The sequence below is a fragment of the Narcine bancroftii genome, chromosome 1, assembly GCF_036971445.1.
Source record: "Narcine bancroftii isolate sNarBan1 chromosome 1, sNarBan1.hap1, whole genome shotgun sequence".
NCBI classification, from domain to species: Eukaryota; Metazoa; Chordata; class Chondrichthyes; order Torpediniformes; family Narcinidae; genus Narcine; species Narcine bancroftii.
In genome coordinates this window covers 357,164,019-357,180,078 of record NC_091469.1, presented here as the reverse complement: position 1 = coordinate 357,180,078, position 16,060 = coordinate 357,164,019, and the positions used below count along the sequence as shown (strand labels likewise).

Below are 16,060 nucleotides of genomic sequence, written 5' to 3'. Positions count from 1 at the left end.
TATTGCTACTTTTAATGTTAAGGGTCTGAATAATCCAATAAAAAGGAAGCGTGTTTTAAATTACATTAAGAAAATGAAGGCGGATATTGCCTTTTTGCAAGAAACTCATTTGACTGAAAAAGAACATTTGAAATTAAAAAGAGATTGGGTTGGACATGTTATTTCATCTTCCTATCATTCTAAGGCTTGTGGAGTAGTAATTTTAATTCATAAAAATTTACCTTTTATGTTGGAAAAGAAGGGTAGAGCCTTGATGATTAATTGTAAGATTTTTTCTGAAGCATGGACATTGTTAAATGTATATGCTCCTAATGTAGATGATAAAAAATTTATTACTGAAGTTTTTTGGGGATTAAATCAAGCAAATGAAAATATATTGGTAGGAGGAGATTTTAATTGTTGTTTGGAACCTTTTCTGGATAAATCACCAAAATCAGTAAGAAAATTAAAGATGGCAAAACGTATAGTTGAGGTTATGATTTGGTGGAAATATGGAGAAGATTGAATCTGACCAAAAAAGACATTTTTTTATTCAGCTAGACATGAATCATTTTCAAGAATTGATTTTTTAAAATACCTGTTCAATAACTAATGCTGAATATAAAAGTCAAATTTTATCTGATCATTCACTTCCATTAATATCATGTATTAGTTCAGATATGGTTAAAACGAGTTATAGATGGAGATTTAATGCAGCTTTGTTGAAACAATCTGAATTTGTTAGCTTTCTTAGAGATCAAATCAAGATGTTTCTACAATTAAATGAGAATTCAGTTCAAAGTAAATTTACATTATGGGATGCACTGAAGGCATATTTGAGAGGTCAGATTATTACAACTAAGCTTAAAAAGAAATATCTGGCAGATAGTAATAAACTTGAGGAAGAGATTAAAGAATTAGAGAAAGATTTAGAGAGAAATGTTTTGGAAGATAAAAAGATACAATTATCTAATGTGAAAATGCGATATAACATCTTACAAACATATCATTATGAGAAAATGCTTCAGAGATCTAAACAATGATATTATGAGTTAGGAGAAAGAGCTCATTAGGTTAGCTTGGGGGTGTGGCAAGATGGCATAAGGTGAAGACACGGGAGCCTATCTCTCCTCAGCTGGAAAGTTCAGAACCTGAATTTAAAGACAATATATGTTTAAGAGTTTTATTAAAAGACTGTAAATGATATAAGAAGGAAAATGGTTAAAAGAAATAAAGCTCTTATTAAGTAAAAAAAAAACTGCATTTCAAGAAGTTGGAAGAATCTGAAAAATCTGGCCTTACCGAAGATTTGGAGCTACGAAGTCAGTTGGAGATAGAGCCGAAGACTCAGCGATCTATTTTAGCAAGGTTGATTTCTGTGCATTTACAAGGTAAATTTAATTTCGCAGAATATAAAAATAGATTATTGTCAGATCATTTGCTACTATTAGTTAAATGTTTAGGTATTGAATTTAACTGAGACAGCTTATTGATGGAGGTTTAATGAAATGTTATTGAAAGAGACCAGACTTTATTAAGTATATGAGAGATCAAATTATTTTTTATTTACAAACGAATGAAAATTCAGTTCAAAGTAAATTTATTTTGTGGGATGATTATTAGCTATACAACAAAGATTAAAAAAAAACAGTATTTATTAGAAAGTTCAAATTTGAAAAAATAAATTGAAAGTTTGGAGAACAAGTTACAAAAAATGTACAGAGGACAATAAGATACAATTAACTAAATTGAAATTGCATTATAATAATTTACAAACATATTAATATAAGAAAATGATTTTGTGGTCGAAGCAATGCTATTATGAATTGGGAGAAAGAGCGCATAAGGTTTTAGCATGGCAGCTTAAAACTGAGCAAGTATCAAGGACAATTAATGCTATTAGGAAGAATGGAAAAATTACTTATAAATGAGAAGATATTAATGATGAATTTTTAAAATTTTATGAAAAATTTTATAGGTCAGAGCGTGATCAAGAAATTGATCAAATTGATTTATTTTTATCTAATTTAAATTTGCCAATGTTGAATGAAGTTGAAATAAAGAATTTAGATATTTTATTTATTGAATTAGAATTGAAAGAAGCTTTGCAATCAATGCCTAATAGGAAATCTCCTGGAGAGGATGGATTTATTGCAAAGTTTTATAAAGAGTTTAATCATTTATTATTTCCATTATATAAAGATGTTTCGAAACAAGCAACTGAAAAAGGTGTATTTCCAGAATCTTTCTCAAGAGCATTGATTACAGTTATACCAAAAAAAAAGATAGCGATTCTTTAAAAGTATCATATTATAGACCAATATCATTATTAAATATTGACTATAAACTGGTGGCAAAAGTTTTGGCTAATAGGTTAGCGAATTACTTGCCAAAATAGTACATAATGATCAAGTAGGTTTTGTTAAAGGTAGATATTCAGCAGATAATATAGTTAAACTGATTTCATTAATTAATGTGGCGAAACAACAAAAGAATCAACCAATGGTTGTATCTTTGGGTGCTGAGAAGGCATTTGACCGTGTTGAGTGGAAATTTTGTTTAAAGTGTTGGAAAAATTTAATTTTGGTCCACTTTTTACAGGTTGGGTTGTCTTTATATGTGGGACCTACGGCAAGGGTAGTAACGAATGGTCATATTTCAAAATCTTTTAATTTGTCTCATTCTACAAGACAGGTTGTCCTCTTTCACCTGCTTTATTTGCTTTGGTGATTGAACCTTTAGCTCACGCAGTTCAACAAGACCCTGTTATTAGGGGAATTAAAGTGAGGGAAAATGAATATAAAATCAGTTTATTTGCAGATGATGTTTTAGTATATTTAACTAATCCAAAAGCTTCATTAAAGTAACTACATGATTTATTGAATAAGTATGGTAAATTATCGGGATATAAAGTTAATTGGAAAAAGAGTGAGATTTTACCAATAATGAAAGAAGATTATATGGACTGTAGACAAATTATTAAATTTAGATGGTCAAATAAAATTAAATATCTAGGAATAGTTGTAAATAAAAATGATCATAGATTATTTAATTTGAATTATGTACCTTTATTAAATAAAGTTAAAATTGATTTAGCTAAGTGGAAAGATTTACCATTGATGTTAATGGGAAGAGTGAATTGTATAAAGATGAATATTTATCCTCGAGTACAATATATTTTCAGTCTATTCCTTGTATGATACCAAAAAGATTTTTTAGGAAATAAATAAAGCTATTAGGTTATTTTTATGGAAAGATAAATTATCGAGGGTTTCATTACAAAAACTGACTTGACATAATGAATTAGATGATTTGCAATTACCTTGTTTTTATAATTATTATGAGGAAGCACAGTTAAAGTTTATTAATAGATTATTTGATATTGAACAATCTCCTAGATGGGCAAAGATAGAGATGGATCAGATTTTGGAAGATAATATTAAGCATTTTATTTATAAATGGAATCTTTCAATGTTAGAAGAATTTGAATTACCCATAATGAATATTTGGTATAATCACAATTTAGTTATAGGGTCTAAAGGGATCATTTCAATAGATCACAATTATTTCAGAATAAATTAATTCCCTTTTCATTGAATGCTCCTTATTTAAAAAATTGGGAAATTAAAGGAGTAGATATGTTATAGATTGTTTTGAAACAGGGATGTTCTGCTGATTTAAAAGGTTACAAGAATAATACAGTATTGCGTCAAATTCTTTGTTTGTTTATTATCAACTTCGACATTTTTTAAAGAAGAATTATGGTAAGGAAAAAAATTTACCAAGTCAAATAAAATTTGAATTACTAATTGCAGATAAAAATGAAAAAGGTTTTATTTTGGATATGTATAGTTGTTGCAGGAAAAAAATGGAAAAAGTAGATGTGTATAAAGTAAAAGAGAAATGGGAAAATATTTAAATATTGTTTTGGCATAGGAGAAATGGTCACAAATGTGTGTTGACAGTGTTACAAAGTTAATTAATGTGAGGTATAGTGTGGTAAATATAATTTTTTGCATCAATTATTTTTAACTCCTGAGAAATTGAAGAGATATGGATTTAGTATAACAGATTTATGTTTTAGATGTAGAGAGCAGAAAGGTACTTTTGTACATTCAGTTTGGTCATGTAAGAAAATTAAATATTTTTGGGAGATTATAAAATTTTTGAGAGATTTGTTGAAAATGGATATTCGATTGGATCCAAAGTTATGTTTGATGGGTTATATTAATATTCCATTTGTTGACTCAAAAATGCCTAAACTATATTTGGATTTTCAAAGATTAGGGTTAGCAGTAGCAAGAAAATGTATAGCTGTTACATGGAAGAATGATGTACAATTAAGTTTGCATAGATGGCATAATGAACTGCAGTCTTGTTTTATTTAGAAAAACTAACATATAATGTAAGAAATAATTACTTTTTTATTGATATGTGGGGTTTATATTTGAAATTTATGGCTATAGAAATTAAGTAATTGTGGTAAGGTTGGCACACAATCAGGGAATATTTGATATATTTTTGTAAGGTTTTGGGGGAAGGGGTTGAGGGGAGGCTTTTTATTCCTTTTGATTCTTGGGTTTTTTTTTATATTATAAGGGGAATGGATATAGTTATAGTTACTTTATATGTATTTGTTTTTTTTAATGTAATTTGAAAATATTAAATAAAATATTCAAAAATAAAAAGGTCTTACCAGTTGAAAACAGAACAGACTTCCAGGACAATAAATGCTGTAAAAAGAGGTACGAGAGTCACCTTTAAACCTCAGGAAATTAATGATGAATTTCATTCTTTTCTCAAAATTTATATAAATCAGAGATTGAGCAAGATACAGAACAAATAGAAACATTTTTGACATGTTAGATCTTCCTTTTTTAAATGATTTAGAAGTTCAGGAATTGGATTCATCATTTACAGACTTGGAAATTAAGGATGTATTACAAACTATGCCTAATGGAAAGTCATCTGGAGAAGATGGAATTTCATTAGAATTTTATAAGGAATTTTATGATTTAATATTACCATTATTTTGACAAGTATTAGTACAGGCCACTGAGACATTTTCCTTACCAGACATTTTTCCAGAGCACTAATTATGGTTATATCAAAGAAAGATAGAGATCTGTAGTAGCTATACTATAGACCAATTTCTTTGTTAAATGTAGATTATAAAATTGTGGCTAAAGTTTTGGCAAATAGAATAGCGAAATATTGACCAAAATTGGTAGATCAAGCTGGTTTTATTAAAAACCGTTATTCAGCTGATATTATTGTTAAGCTAATTACATTAATTAATGTATTAGATGAGAAGTATTCAGAATGTAAGTGGGTTACTCAGTTCTGATGGTCAGATAAAATTAAGTATTTAGGAGTGATAATAAGTGTGGAAGATACTCAATTGAATTATATATCTTTATTTAAAAAATTAAGGCAGATTTAAAGAAGTGGAAAAATTTACTGTTAACTTTAATAGGTAGGGTTAATTGTATAAAAATGAATATATTTCCTCATATACAATATATTTTTCAGTCTATCCCTTGTTCTTTACCAAAGTCTTTTTTTTTAAGGAATTAAATGCAGCAGTTCATTTGTTTTTATGGAAGAATAAATTATCTCGAGTTTCATTACAAAAATTGACATGGAAATATACATTAGGAGGTTTAAAGTTACCAAATTTCCAAAATTATTATGAGGCAGTTCAATTGAAATTTATTTATTGAATGTTGAATGCTGAACAAGTTCCAATATGGGCTAAAATTGAACTGTTTCAAATTTCAGTCAAAGATGTTAATTCTTTTATATATATGAATGGAAACCGAATTTTTGGAAAGATTATAATGTTCCTATACTTAGACATTTATTAGAAATGTGGTATAAGAGAGATCTTATGATTGGATCTCAGGGCAGGGTTACTGGGCAGACTCATTATATAGAATTAGGATTATACCATTTTCGATGGATAGTCATTATTTTAAAGAATGGAATCTGAAAGGTATTCAAAAGGTAGATTGTTTTGAAAAAGGTGTTTTTCTTTCTTTTGTCCAGTTGCAAGAAAAAATTCAAATATCATCAAACTTATTGTTTGCTTATTATCAGATGCAAGCTTTTTTAAGAGAATATTTTGGGCAAGAAATTAAACTTCCTAATTTAACTAGGTTTCAAATATTAATTACAGACCCTTTTAAGAAAGGATTTATATTGTAAATGTATAGTTTGTTACAAGATAAGTTGAATAAACCTGATTTGTTTAAAAATAAAATAAATGGGAAGAGGACTTACAAGTGGTTATTTTAGAAGAAGATTGGTTAAAGATGTGTGAAGATACAGTGACTAGATTATTTAATGTGAGGTATAATTTGGTTAATTATAATTTTAAACATCAATTATATTTGACACTGGAGAAATTTTAAAAAATATGGTTTTAGGGATTTGGATTTGTGTTTTCAATGTGGAATACAAAAGGGGACTTTTTTTACATTCTATTTGGTTATGTGATAAGGTGCAGAAATTTTGGTTAAAAGACTATTTTTGGGATGTTTATATAATATACAGTTGTTATTTAATCCTATATTATTTTTATTGGGTTCTTTGAAGTATTTAAGGGGTTTGAAATTGGATAAATTTCATATTGCATTTATTTGTCTGTCTTTGGCTGTGGCGAGAAAGTTTGTAGCAGTAACATGGAAGGGCGATGTAGCAATTAATAACCAAAGATGGCATAATGAATTGAAATCATGTATTCATTTAGAAAAAAATAATATATAATTTGCATAACAATTATTCTTTTTTTATTAAAATGTGGGAACCATATTATTTTTAATTATTTTTCTGTGTAAAAGGCTCCATTATAATAATATAATATTATGTAGTTGTAGGGGTAGTTAGGGTTTTTTTGGGGGAGGGGATAAATATACTACTAATTTACGGTTAAGTACTTTATTAATATAATTCTGTAATAAGGGATTTTGCTTTCTTTACACACTTATATATATATATATATATATATATAATATAGATATATTTTGTATATTCTTATAATATAAATAAAGTTGTTAAAAAAAACATGTGGCCTCCTTCAGCAGTTCTTCTTGAGTACTTGAATACTTACGTTTTTAATAAAGCAAACATTTCATTGTTCTTGAATTAATTCAGACCCACTACAGTTCCATTAGCTCTGCCTTTCCAAGACATGTCAACTCTGAAAATGACTTCATTTCTTAGAGCATTGTGTATCTCTCTGTAAATGTGTGTGACCCTGTACTATAACCCACAACTAACTTACTGAGTGCAGTGAACTGGGATTCACTGGTAGGGTCTTGTGCTGATGGATGACCCCACCTCCTGGCTCCACCCCCATCTGCTCACATATAACCCTGGTTTCTCACCTAAACCCAGAACCTTTCTGAAGAATTCTGTTGAATTGAACCCTACCCTTAATTATAAGCTAATAAAAGCCTTTGTTCTCCCTCCAGTCGAGCTTTTATTCACGCTGCAATTTTATTTGCTTGTTCCCTAACAATGGAAGAGCTACTCAAGTCTGGTATGCTACTGATAGACCCTCTATCCCCCGACTTGACTGAGGAGTTCACTTACTGGCTAGACTGCTTCCTGGCCTACCTGAACGCGACCAGAGACGTCTTCCACACTGATGAACTCAGGAAGTCCGCATTCATTTTGGGGTAGGAACAAAAGGGTATGTAGTCATCAGGAACTGTTCTACATATGTTGCTGCCATTGAGGCATTGAAGGCATGGTACCTGAAGTCACAAAATGATGTCCTAGTGAGGCACCAACAGCCAGGAGAGACCATCAATGACTACCTGCTGGATCAGTGGACCCTTGACAAGAAGTTCAGGTATTAAATGGCTACACGCCATGTTCCTGAGGAAGAACAAATCTGGGACACTCTAGTCATGGGGGACCACTCGAGGTACATGAGGCAGTGATTGCTTGAGTCAGGAAAGAAGGACCTGGCTAGCTATGTTGAGCTGGCCAAATCATTGGAACAGGCCAAGCTTGAGAATGACGACCTTGATGCCAGTGAGCTCACTCACCCAGATGACCCCTTCCAAGGACCGGCTACCCCAGCCCTAATGGCTGCCACTTCCCATGTGGCAAGAGCCAGTATCCCCAATCTCATTGGCTGGCTAAAGACTCAGTGTGTTCCAGCTGTGGAAAGAAAGGGCATTGGGCGAGGATTTTCTGTGTGAGGGGAAGCCTAGGGAAGTCCGGAGCCTTCACCACTCCCAGATCAGATTCAAGCCCCAAGCCGTTTGTCCCCAATTCACCCGAGCTCTCTTGCTGCACTACACGCTGATGGAGGGTGGCAGTGAGGAAACGGCGTAAAAAGGCTTGGTGACCATCTTGCCATGACTCAAATTCAACAGTTCCATCATCATTGGAGGAACAAGGAAGGTGGCCATCTTGTCATGCCACAAGATCGACACCATCTTACCCATGCAGGGCAGCCCATGACATTGGGACCACCCGAGTGAGGAGTATGGAGTCTCTGGGGTTCTGGCCTTGATGGTCCTGGATCAGGACAGACCTCACCAGCTCAGTAACTCCATAGTGACTGCAAAGGTAAATGGAGATTCCACTAAATGCTTAATCGACACGGGCTCTATTGAAAGCTTCATAGACTCACAGACTGTGCAAAAATACAACCTGAAGACGTATCCTTCTAATTAACACATATTTCTCGCATCTCAATCACATTCTATGCATGTTCAACAACATTGTATAGTATACCTGTCATTTGAAGGGGGCGATTCTGTAAGATTTGCCTGTATGTACTTGATGAACTGTGAGCTTCGGTGTTGCTGTTTCACTATAGAAGCGTGAATTTGGAGTATTCTGGTCCCCTCCCCCCATAACGGTTCAGAACAACAGAGGGCCCCTAAAATCAGAACCCACATGCAGCCTCTCTACCCTGAATATCGACACCCCCCCCACCTCTCTTCCCATATCTATCTCCAGAATGCAAGTCCATTGCTATTAAGAGCAGGAGGTACAGAACAGCAGACTGAGAGTTTATAAAGTCAGAGATTCAACGTCTGCTGGATGAAGGTATCATGAACCTAGCACCAGCCCATGGAGAGTGCAAGTGGTAGAGGTAAAGGGGGAAAACAAGTCCAGGCTAGTAATTGACTATAGCCAAACTATTAATCGGTACACACTCCTGGATGCATACCCCCTCCCTCATATTTCGGACACGGTGAATGATATCGCTCAGTATCAGATCTATTCGACCATCGACCTGAAAGCTGCCTATCACTAGCTGCCATTCCATTCCGAGGACCGTCCATATATAGCATTTGGTCATCTCTATCAATTCCGGAGGGTCCCTTTCGGTATCACTAATAGGGTTTCTATCTTCCAGAGGCAGAGGGGCAGAATGGTGGATGAGTATGGGTTGAACTACCTTCCCCTACCTTGATAACATCACAATATGTGGCCACACCTTGGAAGACCATGACACCAACCTCCAGAGTTTTCTCCACGCGGCGAAAGCCCTGAACCTCACTTATAACTCTGAGTGCGTGCTCAGGACTAAATGGCTGGCTATCGTTGGCTACGTGGTGGAGAATGGCATCTTTGGCCCTGATCCTGAGAGGATGCGCCCCCTGTTAGAGCTCCCTGTTCCAAGGACCACAAAGGCTTTGAGGAGATGCCTGGGCATTTTTTTCATATTACGCTGAGTGGATCCCTCAATACACTGATAAGGTTTGCCCTCTCTTAAAAGCCACTAATATCCCCCTCTCAGCTGAAGCCCAAACAGCTTTTAACTACCTCTGGAACCACATTGCAAAAGCCACTATCACGCAGTGGATGGGAATATACCTTTCCAACTGAAAGTGATGCTTCGGATGCAGCCCTGGCCGCTACCCTCAACCAGGTGGGCAGGCTGGTTAGATTATTTTCATGGACATTTCAAGGCCACGAGCACCAGAACCCATCAGTGGAAAAGGAGGCTCAAGCTATTATAGAAACCGTAAGGCACTGGTTAGTAGAAGATTTACGCTCCTCACTGACCAGCGCTCAGTCGTGTTCATGCTCAATAATGTCAAGAGGGGAAAAATCAGGAATGACAAGATTGTTAGATGGAGAATCAAGCTCTCCACCTACAAATTATGACATCACCTATCAGCCAGGAGCCTTCAATGACCCTCCAGATGCCTTATCCAGAGGAGGCTGTGCCTCTGCACACACTGGCCAACTGCAGTCTCTGCATAATGAGCTCTGCTATCCAGGGGTCACCCACATGGCTCATTTTGTCAAGGCGTGCAATCTGCCCTACTCTGTGGAAGACGTCAGGGAAATGACCAGGTCTTGCCAGGTCTGCGCGGAGTGCAAGCTGCACTTCTACCGACCTGCAAAAGCACACTTGATCAAATTATCCAGGCCCTTCAATCAGCATTGATTTTAAGGTACCTCTCCCCTCCACGAACAGGAACACCTTCTTCCTCTCTGTCATTGATGAGTATTCCCGCTTTCCATTCACCATTCCATGTCCAGATATGTCCACCCCATCAGTTATGAAGGCCCTAGACTCCATTTTCACTCTGTTTGAGTATCCCAGCTATATTCATAGTGACGAGCTGCGTTAGCACCTGCTGGTGAGGGGCATTAACATAGAAACATAGAAAATAGGTGTAGGAGTAGGCCATTTGGCCCTTCAAGCCTACACCGCCATTCATTTTGATCATGGCTGATCATCCACTCAGTACCTTGTTCCAGCTCTCTCTCCATACCCCCTGATCCCTCTAGTCACAAGTACTAAATCTAACTCTCTCTTAAATATAGCTATGGAACTGGTCTCAATCACTTCCTGTGGCAGAGAATTTCATAAATTCACCACCCTCTGAGTGAAAAAAATCTTCCTCATCTCAGTCCTAAAGGACTTCCCCTTTATCCTAAAACTGTGACCCCTGGTTCTAGACCTGCATCCAGTAGGTCTACTAACTACAATCCCTTGGGGAATGGGCAGATTGAAAAGGAGAATGCCATGGTCTGGAAGGTTGTCAATCTGGCCCGAAAGTCAAAAGGCCTTCCAGACTCACACTGGTTCCATTCTATCTGTTCGCTACTATGTACCATGACCAAAGCTACTCCTCATGAGCTCCTGTTCACTTTCAAAATAAAGGTCGTCATCGGGAACTACACTCCCAGTCTGGCTCACTACTCCTGGTCCAGTCCTTCTTAAGAAGCACATGAGGGGAAACAAGACCGACCCCCCCCCTGGTGGAAAGGGTGAAACTGTTTCACGCTAATCCCATGTACGCCTTTGTGGAGTACCTCGATGGCAGGGAGGATTCTGTCTCTATCAGAGTCCTGGCATCCACCGGAACAGAGGGTCCATTGCCTCAAGTGCCCAGCGAGCCACGAAACTCATTCTCACCACCCCCAGTCAGAGCCTCGGGGGATCTGGTTCAGAAGGAAACTGCACCCCCCCCCCCCACCCCCCATTGTCGAGCTAGAGATCCAGACTGCAGACTGCCTCTCCTCCCTCATAAGGGGACCAGGAGACCCAAGGAGAAAAAGGACCTCCAGTACTCAGGCACTCTACCAGGATCTCTAGACACCCAGACTGCTTAAATCTGTAAATTTGTAAATAACTATATTTTTTTACCACTTGTTTCTGAACCCATGTTCTCTGTCTTCATTCACAGACCCTAAATTCTACAGGAAGGGGTGAATGCAGTGAACTGGGATTCACTGGTAGTGTGTTGTGCTGATGGCTGGACCCACTTCCAAGCTCCACCCCCATCTGCTCACATATAACCCTGGTTTTCTGCCTAAATTGTTGACTACTTTCGAACCCTACCCTTAGTTATAAAAGCATTTGTTCTCCCTTCAGTTGTGAGAGCTTTTATTCATGCTCCACTGAGAACACATATTTCACTCTATAACTTACTTTAGTAAGAAATATATATTTTATAACTAAAGATTTTAACTTTAAAGATTAACACAAATTTGTTACAGGAGACAATTGGAAATTCCCAGATACAAAATGATCTGGGAGTCCTTGCGCAGGATAGCCAGAAGAAAATCTTGCAGGTAGATCTAGTAATGAATTAGGCAAATGCAGTGCTGGCATTCACTTCAAGAGGAATGGAATATAAAAGCAGGGATGTGATGTTAAACCACTGGTGTGACCTCACTTGGAGTATAATGAGCAGTGTTTGGCTCCTCATTTAAGAAAGAATGTGCTGATGTTAGAGAGAGTTCAGAGGAGGTTCACAAGAATGATTCTGAGAATGAAAGGGTTGTCATATGAGGAATGTTTGATGGCTCTTGGGATGTACTTTTTCGAACATAGGAGAATGATGACATCTCACTGAAACATTTTAAATGTTGAAAGGCATGAACAGAGAAGAAGTAGAAAGGTTGTTTCCCATGGTGTTTCCTAATTCTGTGTTATGATACCTTCAATTAGGATTATAGCATTTCCCTTGCAACTGGTGTTTGCCTCCTGGTCCCCTTATGAGTTCACTCATTTTTCTCTCCTTGATTGCCAGTTAAAAGCTTTCAGTTTTTTCAATCTGCTGGTACCCAAAAGCCTTGCGGAAGAATTCCTCTCACCTCCTGGATGGCTCCTCAGAGCTCTGGTCCTTCCCTTGTGTCCTCCACTTACTATCTTCTGAGATGTGGTGTCAAGACTACTGCTACTTAACATTCTGTTTGAAATGTTCCTCAATTATGAAAAAAATTAAGTTGGTGCTTGCATTAAAAGTTCATGGTATTGGAGGAAGAGTGCCTTAATGGAATGAAAATTGGTTTATCATTTTGAAAAAAAGATAGCTAAACAAAATGTTTATTTTTCAGGTGGAGATTACAGTAGAACTACCGGTATCTGTCACCTATAAGGATTGGTAGATGCCGGTTAAGTGTATTTTCCAGTTGCTTGACATTTACAATGCCTAACCAAAACACTTGCATTAAGAATAAATAATTTAAAAGACATAAATACTCTATGACACAACCGAAGACTGGGAGCAGTTCAAGATGCACCAAAGGAGGACAAAGGAATTAATCAAGAGAGCAAAAATAAATTACGAAAGTAAGCTTGCGGCAAATATAAAAACCGACTGCAAAAGCTTTTATAAATATGTCAAGAGGAAAAGATTGGTGAAATCCAGAGTAGGTCCTTTGCAGTCGGAATCAGGAAATGGGGAATTAGGAAATGGCAGACCAATTAAATTCTTACTTTAGTTCTGTTTTTACAAGAGAGGATACAAATAACCTCCCAAGGATGTTGGGAAACATAGAGACTAATGCAAGGGAGGAACTGAAAGAAATCAGTATCTCTAAGGACATGGTCTTGGGGAAATTGATGGGATTGAAGGCAGATAAATCCCAAGGGCCTGATAATCTACATCCTAAGGTACTCAATGGAGTGGCCATTCAGATAGCAGATGCTTTAAGAATTATTTTCCAGAACTCGATAGACTTAGGATCAGTACCCATGGATTGGAGGGTAGCTAATGTTACCCCACTATTTAAAAAGGGGGGTAGAGAAAAAGCGGGGAATTATCGGCCAGTGAGCCTTACATCAGTAATGATGGAATCCATTATTAAGGATGTAATAGCGGAGCATATGACTAGCAGAGAAGGGATCGGACAGAGTCAACATGGATTTACAAAAGGTAAATCGTGCTTGACAAATCTATTGGAATTCTTTGAGATGGTGACAGGTAAAATAGATGGGGGAGAGCCAGTGGATATGGTGTACCTGGACTTCCAAAAGGCCTTCGATAAGGTCCCGCATAAACGACTGGCTTACAAAATCAAGGCTCATGGGATTGGGGGCAAAGTATTGATGTGGATTGAGAACTGGCTGGCAGGTAGAAGACAGAGAGTTGGGATAAAATGGCTCATTTTATGAGTGGCAGGCAGTGACCAGTGGGGTGCCACAGGGATCTGTACTGGGACCCCAGCTGTTCACAATTTACATTAATGATCTGGATGAGAGGATTGGATGTAATATCTCCAAATTTGCCGAAGACACTAAGCTAGGAGGGGTTGTGTGCACGGAAGAGGGGGTCAGGAAGCTCCAGTGTGATTTGGATAAATTGAGGGACTGGGCAGATACATGGCAAATGCACTACAATGTGGATAAATGTGAGGTTATCCACTTTGGTAATAGAAACTGGAGGGCAGATTACTATTTGAATGGCAATAGATTAAGAGATGGGGAAGTGCAGAGAGACCTAGGGGTACTTGTACACCAGTCTCTGAAGGCGAGCATGCAGGTTCAACAGGCGGTTAAAAAGGCAAATGGTATGTTGGCCTTCATATCAAGAGGGTTTGAGTATAGGAACAAGGATACCTTACTGCAGCTGTACAGGGCCTTGGTGAGACCCCACCTGGAGTATTGTGTGCAGTTTTGGTCACCTTATCTAAGGAAGGATGTTCTTGCAATGGAGGGAGTGCAGAGGCGATTCACCAGCCTGATACCTGGAATGGCAGGAATGACTTATGAGGAAAGATTGCGCAAATTGGGATTGTACTCGCTGGAGTTTCGAAGATTGAGAGGGGATCTCATAGAGACATATAAAATTCTGGCAGGACTGGACAGAATGGATGCAGATGGGATGTTTCCAATGATGGGAAAATCCAGAACCCGGGGCCATTGTTTGAGGATAATAGGCAAAGCATTTAGGACCGAGATGAGGAGGAATTTCTTTACCCAGAGGGTGGTGAATCTGTGGAATTCATTGCCACAGAGGGCAGTAGAGGCAGGTTCATTAAATATATTTAAGAGGGAATTAGATCTATTTCTTCAGTATAAGGGTATTAAAGGTTACGGAGAGAAGGCGGGGACGGGGTACTGAACTTTAAGATCAGCCATGATCTCATTGAATGGCGGAGCAGGCTCGAAGGGTCGAATGACCTACTCCTGCTCCTATCTTCTATGTTTCTATGTTTATATGACACTGTATTTACACTGAACAAACTTTGCTAGCATTAATGGAACATTTAACAGCACTTACCTGTGTGAAGTTTGATGATTATCATTCAAGCAATGGAAGTTGATGAGTCAATGTGAGATCCCATCCGTGCATGAGCACCCATTCCTTTACAGTCCAGAAAGGGAGAAAGGGAGAAGCCATTGAATCTAAATGAACCATCCATAACACAAACTTGTGACTGAACATTATTTATTATAAAACAAACATCTTTATGCATAAACAAGAAAGGGAGGGAGAGGTGGGTACGTTGACTCACCAACTCCCATTGCTTGAATAATAATCATCAAACTTTGCACAGGTAAGTGCTCGTTTAATGTTCCATTATTTTTCGCAATGCACGTTGGTTCGCCAATGTGAGTTTGTAGCTCAATAGCTTATCTCCTTTGGGTGGTCCCACAGATCATATTCAATTCAATGGGTCCCCCGTCTGCAGCCTTTGTCAATCTGCAGGGTGTAGGATAGAAGCCATGAAACTCTGAATTTAAAGGCTTATTGTCGAACCTATTAAAGGTTCTCTCATTACTCCATCTCCCTAGGTGGAGAATATCCCATATAGGGACCTTGGCCATATTGGCAATAGAGGTTGCCGCCGCTCTCGGTGAGTGGAACACAAACTAAGTAATAGCCACTCCAGCATTCTCATGACCTCCCACAGCCATCTGGCCAATGTCTGGGAGGTAGCCCGCTGATTAGGTTTTTTTATAACATATAAAAAGATATTTGTCATTTAGTCTAATATGTTTTGTACATACAACGTATCTTTTAAAACAATCCTACACTCCGTATGCAAACAATGAGAAATTTGTCCCAATTCTCCCTTGCTTGTTATGTTCCAAAATGTCTGTAACTTGAATGCTTACACAGTCCTCATCCCAATGGATATAGTCCATATGAATGCAAGACAAAGTTTGTACCCTCTGGGCCAATGTCAAGGCCACTAACATGATCAACTTATGGGACAGGCTACGCAAGTCCAAGCTGAAAGTTGGTGACAATAGTCTTAAATAGTCCAAAACAATCTTTACGTCCCATATTTCTTTAAATTAGGGTACCGAAGGGTAGAAGTGAAACACTCCTTTCATGAATCTTTTGATCAGGGGGTG

The 16,060-nt window shown here is 37.2% G+C and overlaps 1 long non-coding RNA gene across 1 annotated transcript; it reads right to left on the bottom strand.

The window, feature by feature from the left end:
* Nucleotides 1-1,289: 1,289 nt before the first annotated feature.
* Nucleotides 1,290-15,063, bottom strand: LOC138752572 (uncharacterized). The gene is made up of 3 exons (XR_011350742.1): nucleotides 14,979-15,063; nucleotides 4,676-4,712; nucleotides 1,290-1,355 (listed from the first exon to the last, which is right to left on the bottom strand). It is a non-coding gene; the product is annotated as an uncharacterized lncRNA (long non-coding RNA).
* Between the last annotated feature and the right edge of the window lie 997 nt (nucleotides 15,064-16,060).